The sequence below is a fragment of the Eulemur rufifrons genome, chromosome 5 (genome assembly GCF_041146395.1).
Source record: "Eulemur rufifrons isolate Redbay chromosome 5, OSU_ERuf_1, whole genome shotgun sequence".
NCBI classification, from domain to species: Eukaryota; Metazoa; Chordata; class Mammalia; order Primates; family Lemuridae; genus Eulemur; species Eulemur rufifrons.
Genome location: NC_090987.1, coordinates 23,367,543 through 23,378,189, shown reverse-complemented (window position 1 = coordinate 23,378,189; position 10,647 = coordinate 23,367,543). Strand labels below are relative to the sequence as shown.

Below are 10,647 nucleotides of genomic sequence, written 5' to 3'. Positions count from 1 at the left end.
GGTCCCACATACCCAACTGCAAATCACCTACTTTCAGCTGGTTTTGCTCTAATTGACTCCTGCTCATTTTTGTGTTTCTGATGCTTTGGGGAGGGGAGGGCGACAGAGATGGGAGAAGGCCAGAGAAGGAATAACATGCATAATTATCCACTTTTCTTGTTGTTTCTTTTTAGGAAAAATGCCTAAGGATAGAAAAAAGAGAAGAAAAAAGAAAAAACAAAACAACAAAAACAAAAAAAAACCTCTGTAAGTTGAGATATTGGCCATTTGTCTGGGAGTTGCCCAGACAAGAGATTTTATTTCAACCACAAGAAAGAATCCACCAAGAGTTCCCCCAGGAACAATAGCCACCACACCATTCAATCTCCTGGAGTGGTATGTACCAATGACCTAAAACCGTAGACGTGGGCTGGTGCTCTTCTTGGTATGGGTTCTGTCATCCTGGAAAGAATGTGCTGAGTGTTCTATCTTCCTAGACTATCCAGTAAAGATGCAATAGTAGCATTTTGGCTTTGAATCCAGGAGCATCTCATCATTTTCACTAGTGGCTCTGCAGCCTATTTACAAAGTGTTGATCAGCTTTCTCTACCTCTCGGACAATAGTGGACTGACCTGCAATGCTAAAGATTTAAGTTAGTCTGAAGTCACGATAGAGAGAGATTGATCACCTAGGTTGTCTAGAGAAGTCAAAGGAAGTTTCTCTTAGAGAATCTAAGTGGACTCAGCCCTATATAACTAATGTAAAGCCCAAAAATAGCATCTTCAGGCGTCCTATGGATTTTTCTCTTTGAGAACAAAAATGCTGTGTTATGGATCTTCATGTCTCCCGTAGCCATGAGCACTGTTCCCGGGTCTGAATAACAATAACAATGATAGCAAATATTCATACAGGACTTTTTATGTGCCAAATACTATTTCAAGTGCTTTTCACACATTAACTGATTTAATCTCATCAACAGTCCTACGAGGTAGGCTTCTATCACTGTTCCCACTTTACAGGTGAGGAAGTTGAAGGTGACTCACTCAAATTTCCATAACTATCATGTCCAGGTGCTTAATACAGGTAAATCAGCTGGGATTGAGTTGAATTGTGAGTTCAAAGATGAACTGAGCCAATTTTTCTCAGCACCTGTGTTGCTGCCTGTGGTGCCTCACCTCCAAGAGAGCATTCCCTTCCACCCACCACACCGCTGAGGTGAAAGTCAAGAACGAAGTCATTCACTAGGGCTTCTCTTCTGCCAGCAAACCCATGGGGATTAACTGACGTTGACCATGTCACTGGGACAGGTTTCAGAGCCAACTCCATTGTTCCTGATGGAATTTTCTGTCTCTTTCAAATGAAGACTTTAGGAAAAACTTTTCTTCTTTCTCCTTTTTCTTGGCCCCCTCCTTTGTATTTTTCCTGCCTATATCTAACCTGTAAATTATTCTGAAGAGAGGAGACATGTCTCATTCACTTTTTTTTTCTCTAACTGTCTTGCACAAAGCAGGTACATAATAAATGCACATTAAATAAATATTTAAAAATGGAAAACTTAGTGAATTTTTTGAAGGCATTAAATTCTAACAATTGTATCAACAACGCTTCATAAATCATCCAGTCTAATTCTCTTCTCACTTAGAAATAAAGAATCTAAAGTCCCCTGGGTGTGGGGCGGGAAACTTGTGTATCCAGTGCCCAGGCGGTGAAATTGCAGGAACCTGGAAATTAAGCTAACGCAGAATCCTGCTCCTCCTCCCTTATCTTCTTCTTCCACTTTCTTTCTTCCATCTTCTCCTCCTTTCCAACAGTCATATGCCTGACAACATGTTAAGGGCACCACATATATATTTAGACCTAATTAAAGTCTTGTAAACTGGGTATTATTGTCCCCCATTTTATAGATTTGAATTTTAAAATTAAGAAACCCACCCAAGGCACATAAATCATAAGTTATAAGGCTGTGCCTGTCTGATGCCAAATCCTGCGTCCTTACCTTGTTTACTATGAGAATGATACGACTTCCTGAAAGAAGTGACTTTTTGTACTGATAGAGAAAAATCATGCTCGCTTTGGCAGCACATTTACTAAAATTGGAATGATACAGAGAAGATTAGCATGGCCCCTGCACAAGGATGACATGCAAATTTGTGAAGCATTCCATATTTTTTAAAAAAATGGAAAAATCACCCACCATAAGCTGATTAAAAGATCACCAAGATATACAGAAAAAAGCATAGAGTATGCTACTTTGGGTGGAAAAAAAAAAGGAAGGAAAAAATAAAAACATATCTTATTGGATTGTATGTGCTAAACTACTTACAAGAGTGTGCAGTAAATTAATCACAGGGGTTACTTGTTGGGAGAAATGGAAACTGGGCAAATAGAGCAAGAGAGGAAGACTTCTTGTTGTCCTTTTAAAATACATGTTAATATTTGAAACACGTCCATGTATTATCTCTTAATTTCTTTTTTTTAAATTTAAAACAGGGTTTAAAAAGTATGTGACTTTTTGTCTTGACTGTTTTGACATGGGGCATTTTTACATGGTCTTTAGTATACAGCTATTGCAGCTGTGTAATTGCATGTCAGACACACTCATTCCATGGCTGAGGCATGCCAAATCAAAACCAGTACAGAAGCCTGAGGATTATGTCCAGAGCTTCTGCTTTGACCAAAAGAGCTTGAGAAATTTGAGAGAAAGTCATTGCGATGCTGGCTCCTCAGTCTTTAGCTGTCTGGATGCCACAAGGCCTCAGGGGAGCTTTGCCATGTTGGAACATTCCCACCCATGGTCAGTTCTTCAGCCTCCTATGCTCCTACACTTGAGTTTTCCTAGTGACCAAAAAGTGGATCCACATCCCCAGAGTTGATTCACATTATCTGGGTTTACAAGAGCCTGGAATATAAACCACAGAGCCAGCTTTGTAATTTATAATAAGACGTACAACAGAAGAGCCAGCACGTTCTCTCCCTGTAGGCAAAGACACATGGTAATGCAACCTGTATTAACAGATTGCTGGATCCATATGTTACGAGAACAATGGGGACGAGCGCCGTGCTGGCGAGCCGTAGGTTCAGGCTGATGCTACCATCTCTGCAGTAGGAATATCTCTCCCACCAGGACCTGGTGTGTTCTATTCTCAGGTCTGGACCCGTCTCCCTGGGTCATGGCTTGAATGGACACTGCCAACATCTGCCCCTGGGACTCCACAGTTTTGTGCTTCTGATAGACATTCTCTCTCTTTAGACAGGTTAAAATGTTCAGCCTGATTTTTCTTTGACCTGGCAACTATTTGGATCTTTAAGATGACAGCATGCTTTAGTTCTGGTCACTACTTGATTGAACTACATGAACCTAGAAAGGCCAGTCTCATTTCCCTTAATGTGAGTCTCCTCCCCAGGGACCCTGTGCCTCCCCTGCCAAGAACAGCCTATAGACGCCCTGTCTCCTGACCGCATTCCCAGATTTTTCATGCACTCTCCCTTAGAGCTGACCAGCAGTAAGTGGTGGCCAACTAAAGACACTCACGTCTGATATCCGTCATCTGATGCCTTGTTTCCTTCAGTCTGGAAAACCATCTTTTCAACTCCTCTGTTGACATGGGAAGGGAAATACTTTATGTTTTTATTAGGACTGCACATCTGTGTAAGAGTGAGTTGGCAGCCACAATAAGTGTCAGAGAGGACAGGTGGAGGGACTGTAGGGACGTTGCTTGAGAGAAGAGGGAGAACGACAGGGGAAGCTCGAGGTGAAAGAGCCAAAGATAGATTTGAACAACCCCACACTTTGCTGAGAGCTGATGCTGGAAGAGAGCACCCAAAGGAACTCAAAATAGCTGAGTCTATCCTCACTCCTGCTAAGGGGGGGGGGGTCACTGGCAATTTTTTGAAAAAGAAAATTTGCTTGGAAAGGTAATGGGTCCAAAGTCAAAAGTACAGAAGAGGGTATGACAGTGCCTGTCCATGAGCTCTTTGTTATGGGTACACAACAGAAATTAAGAGTAAGAATTAAAGAATTAGAAATATCTATGGTAACATGACACTGTTTCAACATCCCAGCATGAAACCAGTGGGCTCCAGTCCAGGAATAGGGAATAAATGAGTTTGAATGTTGTCATACTCACGTGGCAAGTGGTACAAAGAGTAGGTTGCATAGAAACATGCACAATAGGACCACATCCTGGTCTGCAATGGCCAAGGTGGGGAAAATATTACAGGTCTTTCCCCGAAGGAGATAGTTTGAAAAGCACTACTGGATCGTAAAAGTCTTCCTCCTGTTCTTATTCCTTAGCCATCCAGTCCCCTCTTGGAGGTAATAAATATTGGTTTCTTCTATATCCTTGCATAGCTTACAAACAGGCATGTGTATGTGTGTGTGTATTGCACACACAAATACACACACAATTGATAGCATACTAAATGTTCTGTATCTTGCTTTTTCATTTCACACTATGTCGGGTTTTTTTTTAGGGTTTAAAAATTTTTTTTATATGAAGAAAAAGTATGGGGTCATTACTGATTTGTAGTCCCACCAAAAGTATATAGGCATTCCTTTCTGTCTGCCTCCACATCAGCATCTATTGTTTTTTGAGCTTTTTACTAAAAGCCATTCTAACTGGGGTAAGGTGAAACCTCATTGTGTTTTTAATTTGCATTTCCCTGATGATTAGTGACATGCAGCATTTTTTTCATGTTTATTGGCCATTTGTCTACCTTCTTTTGAAAAGCTTCATTCTAGTTCTTTGAGACCTGACATTAGATTGTTAATTTGTGATCTTTTTGTCTTTTTGATGTGAGCATTTAAGGCTATGAATTTTCCTGAGGAATGCTTTTGCTGAGTCCCACAAATTTTGAAAGTTTGTGTCCGCTTTGTTGTTCAGTTCAAAGAATCTTTTGATTTTCACCTTAATTTCATTCCTGACCCAATAATTGTTCAACATCAGTTTGTTTAATTTCCATGAGTTTGTATAGGTTCGAATGTTTCCCTTGTGATTGATTTCTAATTTTATTTTACTGTGGTCTGAGAAGATACATGATATGATTTCAATTTTTTTAAATTTGTTGAGGCCTGTTTTGTGGCCTAAGATATGATCAATCTTGGAGAATGTCCCATGTGCTGCTAAGAAGCATGTATATTCAGTAGTTTTGGAGTAGAATGTTCTGTAAATGTCTGTTAGGGCCATTTGATTTAGAGTCTGGTTTAAGTCCAGTGTTTCTTTATTTATTTTCTGCTTTGATGATTTCTCTAGCTCTGACAGTGGGGTGTTGAAGTCCCCAGCAATTACTATGCTGCTATTTATTTCTTTGCTTAGCTCTAGTAAAATTTTCTTTATGTGTCTGGGAGTTGCTGTGTTAGGTACAAATGTATTTTGGATTGTTGTCTTCATGTTGAATTGCTCCCTTTACCATTATATAATGATTCTGTTTGTCTTTCTTTACCTTTGTTGATTTAAGTCAATTTTATCTAATATGAGAATGGCCATGCCTGATCTCTTTTAGTTTCCACTGGAGATTTTTTTTCTAAATTTTTTTTAAAATAGCTGCAGAACAGTCACTTGTATGGGGGTACTATAATTTATTTAACCAATTTCCTTTTTATTATTAAGATAATGCTATAATGAATAATCTGATACATATTTTAACACATGCATATAATATCCCTGACATTGAACTGTGTTTATAAGGAGGAAGCATGCATGTAATGCAAATAGTAGGAGTTTAATAAATGCTTGCTGAATTAAGTGAAAAATTTAAGAATTGGTGAAGCTTCTGAGGGGAGATGGGCAAACAGCCTGTGGAGCCTCAAGTGCAGGTGATATTTGGCCTCATGGGGTGGAGACTACATGAGAGTGAGGACAGCTAACAGAGTACTCAGAGCCATATCCACCATCTAGCCTTGTAGGAGAACAACAGAGTGCCAGGACTGAGCCTTGAACTGAGGACCCTCCTCTCTCACCTTTATGCCTCTTAAGGCTCCTGCTGAGAGGCTGTGCTCCTTTCTTCCTGTTGAATTATGTTACCCACATTCATTACTTGTTGATTTGACTTGCATCTTTCCTGTGCATTTTCAGCATCAGGAGACACACTGGAAAAGTGTGGTGAGCTCAGGCTTTGACATAGACAGAAGATCCTGGCTTTCAAGACTTCTCTAGCTGCATGACTTGGGCAAGTTGCTGAGCCTCTCCATTTCTTGTGTCTAAAATGCAGACAGTATTGTGTCCTCACAAAGTGGTGAGGGTATACTGAGCTGGCCCACATAATGCTCCAGCCCTGGCGCTCAGGATGTAGTAAGGTCTCAAAGAATTTTAGCTGCCCGTGGCCCCAACACATGCCTAGGTGCTCTGTACATATGCTCATTGAAGTAAATCAAATCACTCTCAACACCACAGTACGTTTCTGTGCTTCTTTCCCATGTAGGTGGCTGTACTGTGCCTTAATATCCACAAGATGCATTTACTCCCAAAGAAATTGGTAGGCCAACTCTTAGAGGCTCATTCCATTAGAATGAGAAAAGCACAAGAGGCCAATTTTCCCCCAAGGAGAGACAGGAAAGAGACTAAAAGAGACTGAGACTGCTGCTGCTATTCTAGGAGTTCAGTGAGAAACAGAGTCATTAGAGCCAAAGCCTGCTGTGCAGAAAACAGGCTGGAGTGAAAGAACAGTTCGGATTCAATGACCCGAAGTGCATGCTTCCCATCTATTTGCTGCATCTTATGTTACCTTAACAAATGCCAGTTTAACTGTTGAAGGTACACATGGTATACTGCATGGAATGAACTGAACACATTTTGAGCTCAGTGTTGGTGCCTCCAAAAAAGTGGGGTGGTCGGGAATCTCTGGGACTAAAAGGTATCTGGTGCAACTTGGCCAATGTAGAGTAGTTACCTGGGATATTCATCCTGGGCATGGGCTGATGGTGCACTGGCAGGCTGTGCAGCTCCTGTTCCACCTAGCCCATGGGCTCTTAGCCCAAGAGCACTCACATGCTCACAACAGGCTTTTAAATAGCATGTGCTGGATGAATGGCAAGTGTGTTTCTGCCATCTCCTGTGGAAGCGGTCTCCAACCTTTTTGGCACCAGGGACCAGTTTCATGGAAGACTATTTTTCCACAGACTGGTGTGTGGGGAGATGGTTTCAGGATGATTCAAATGCATTACATTTGTTCTGCAGTCAAACCTCTCTGCTAGTGATAATTTGTGTTTGCAGACACCCCCCAGCTCTAGCATCACCGCCTCAGCTCCACCTCAGATCATCAAGTGTTAGATTCTCATAAGGAGTGTGCAACCCAGATCCCTCATGTGCAGTTTACAGTAGGGTTCTCACACTCCTATGAGAATCTAATGCTGCCACTGATCTGATAGCAAGAGGAGCTTATGCAGTGATGTGAGCAATGGGGAGCAGCTATAAATGCAGAGGAAGCTTCACTCTCTGGCCTGCCGCTCACCTCCTGCTGTGAGCCCTGGTTCCTAACAGACCACAGACCGGTACCGGGGTTGGGGACCACAATCCTGTGGGATTAATTAGCAGTTTTCTGGACTTTGGTATAATGTTCTTAATGCTTGGCAACAGTCCAGCACAAGTCAAAAACCTGCCTAATGGCCATGACCGAACAGAATTCAAAGCCAGGAATCCCCATCTTTTGTTATAAACAGTTTAACTTCCTTCACCTCTCAGGAAAGACACATTTTCTCCACAAGACTTATCACTTTCTGCAGTTATCTCATGGATATCTATCATCTTCCTTTATCTCTATCCATTCAAGCATCTACTAATCCATCCATCCATCTGCCTATCCATTCATCTGTTCATCCATCCATCTGTCCAGTATTTACCTTCATATCCCCTCACAAAATTATAAGCCCTTAAGGAAAGAGGATCTGCCTGTCTTAGTCACTGTTATAGCCTTAGAGCCTAGAACACTGCCTGGTACTCAGTAGGTGTTCAACAAATATTTTTGGATAGGTGAGTCAACTGACCAAATGACTGCTCATTTGGGGTTTGGGACTCTTGGCTTTGGCCCTCCCAAGGATCCCTTCTCAGCCCAGCACTGGACCCAGTAGGAAGGTACTGGTATGTCAAAACTGAACCCCTGACCGTTCCACCCAAACTGACTCCTCTGCAGGGGTCTCTGGCTTGGTTAATGACAGCATCATTCTGGTGATTGTTCGGGCTCAACACCTCACCATCTTCTTACCCACATCCTATCCATCAGCAAATCTTGTTGGTTCGCGTGCCCACTTCTCACTACCTGCACTGCTGCCTCCTGATTTCAACCACTAAAATCTCTTTGTCTCTTGTCCACAGTATGGTGGGGCTCGCCTAACTCCCACTATTTCTAAACTTGGACTCTGCATGCTATCCTCAACAGCATGACTCTGTTAAAACATAAATCAAATCATGTCACTCATTGTTTAAAACTCTTCAGTATCCTTATTTTACTGAGTGTCAAAGCCAAAGTTACCTTAGAAAGACCCATTGACCCACACGACTGATCCCATCACCTCTCTGATCTCTCTCGCTCACGCTTCTTAGACCACACTGGCCTCTTTGTTGTGCAGTGAAGATGCCAGCCACACCTCACCTTGGAGACATTGCCTGTGCTGCCTCTTTTAAGCTCGAAGCTTCTGCCCAAGTCTTATTCCTTTCTCCCTTTATTTGGTACCAGAGCAATTAATATCTTTTAATATGTTGCATGATTTTTTATTTGTGTTGTTCGTTTTTCATCTGCTCCACATAGAATATAAACTCTATAAGGACAGGGACTTTTGCCAGCTTATGTGTTTTATTCTCTGCTGTATCTTCAGTACCTAAAATGGGGCCTGACACATAGCAGAATTTAATTAATCTTTGTCAAATGAATGAATGAATGAATGACACATGACAGCCAGAAATTTAACTAAAGTGATTTAAATAGTTAGATCACTTTCTATCTTTTTTTTTTTCTTTCAAGGCTGGTCAAGTGAAGCATGAGTTATTTTTCTAGGTAGATGGAACTCACGTCAATTAAATAAGATTGCTAAAAGATCAACTTATTCAAAGACTTATGTCCCAAAGTCTCGATGTCACTGAGAGACCAAGTTGATTGCCCAATTATCCATTTTCAGAGCAGAGTATTGTCTGTCATCATTGCCACTTAACACAGAAGGCTTATCAGACCCACTTGGCTAACATAGCATGTCAGTCAGCTAGCAACAAACACAGGGAGGAGGAGAACTCTGTAAATAAGTAAAGAAAATGAATTCAAAATCTCTTCTGTCAGGATTTTCTTGTTAGCATTGTTTACAAACTGCAGCCACCCTAGGGGATGACACCAGGGGGCCAGAAAGAATCAAAAGGGATGTTGAGAAAATGTGCACTTTGCTCCAAGATAGGGATGGTATTCAGACTGCTCTAATCCAAGAAATGTACCCCTGAAAGTGGAAGGTCACTGTCAAAGAGATGGAGGAAGCGTGAGCTGGACCCAGAGCTGTATTGGTAGCTTTTCATATCACCTCGACTGTGCCCACATTGCAATACCCACCCTCAGCCTTCTTCAAAGACACTAACAATAAATGGAACAAAAGTGGCACAGTGTCTTCCATTTAAAAAATAACAAATCAAGGATTCAGGAGGCTAACTAGTTTAGTCTTATGAAATCTGGTTAGTGTATATAGAACAGCCACAGAAAAACTTCTCATTCATATCTGTGAATCCCTCAAACTTCTTATTCACATCCATGAGCTCCAATGAACTGAACCTTCCATATGTTGACTTTAAGTGAGTACCCAATAAACCACTGGCTTTCCTTGACCCACCATGCATTTCAGCTCTCCCTTGAAGGGGGTGGGGAAGAGAGAAAAGAAACATTCCCTAGGGATTGTGATGATCTTATAAAGCATTTTATGTTCTGGCTCCACTCTTTCGTGTAGTCACTCATTTGTGCAGGAAATATGTATTGAGTATCTATTTTGTGCAAGGACTTATGCTAGGAATTGGATCTACAAGGACACAGAAGGGACAAGACTCTAGTGGGGAGAAAGGCAGAGAGAAAGATCCCTGTGGTTGAACACTTGCATGGGAGAGCCAGCCTTTCTGAGGAGTGGTTTCTAAATCCAGGAAATATGATTCAAAATAAAAATTATCTTGAAATATCTTAGAAAATACCACAGTGAGGACCAACTCACAATTTTTCAATAAGTCTAACTCAGCCAGTTTTTCCACCAGAGAGCTGTTTCTTGACTAAGCACCAGTGAAGGTGGTTGGCTTTTGTTTAGGGGCCATGTAAATAGAAAGCAAACAAATAAACAAAACTCCAAACAGCAAAATCCTGGTTAATGGGAAAATTATCATAAAATAAAGGTCACATGAGAACTGAGATCACTTTGGAACAGACACTCATTAAAGAGAATGAGCTACAGAATCACCAGCTTATGTAGCTTAATGTTGATCTTTCTCTCTCTATTTTGACTAAGCCCATATACTCAAATATAAGTCCAATGCCTGAATCAAACAACTGAGTGGTACCAGGTCTCAGGTGCTTTGTCCTTTTCTAATCTTCAAAACAGATATACAAGATATACATTATTGTCTCCATGTTACAAGTCAAGAAATTGAGGCATAAAGAGGTTAGATAACTTGGCCAGGGTCACACTGCAAGTCAGAAAAAGTCCTTGTGTCAGCCAG

The 10,647-nt window shown here is 41.2% G+C and overlaps 1 non-coding gene across 1 annotated transcript; it reads left to right on the top strand.

The window, feature by feature from the left end:
- Window positions 1-2,043: 2,043 nt before the first annotated feature.
- Window positions 2,044-2,150, top strand: LOC138383585 (U6 spliceosomal RNA). Its single transcript, XR_011233640.1, has one exon. It is a non-coding gene; the product is annotated as a U6 spliceosomal RNA (small nuclear RNA).
- Window positions 2,151-10,647: the final 8,497 nt, after the last annotated feature.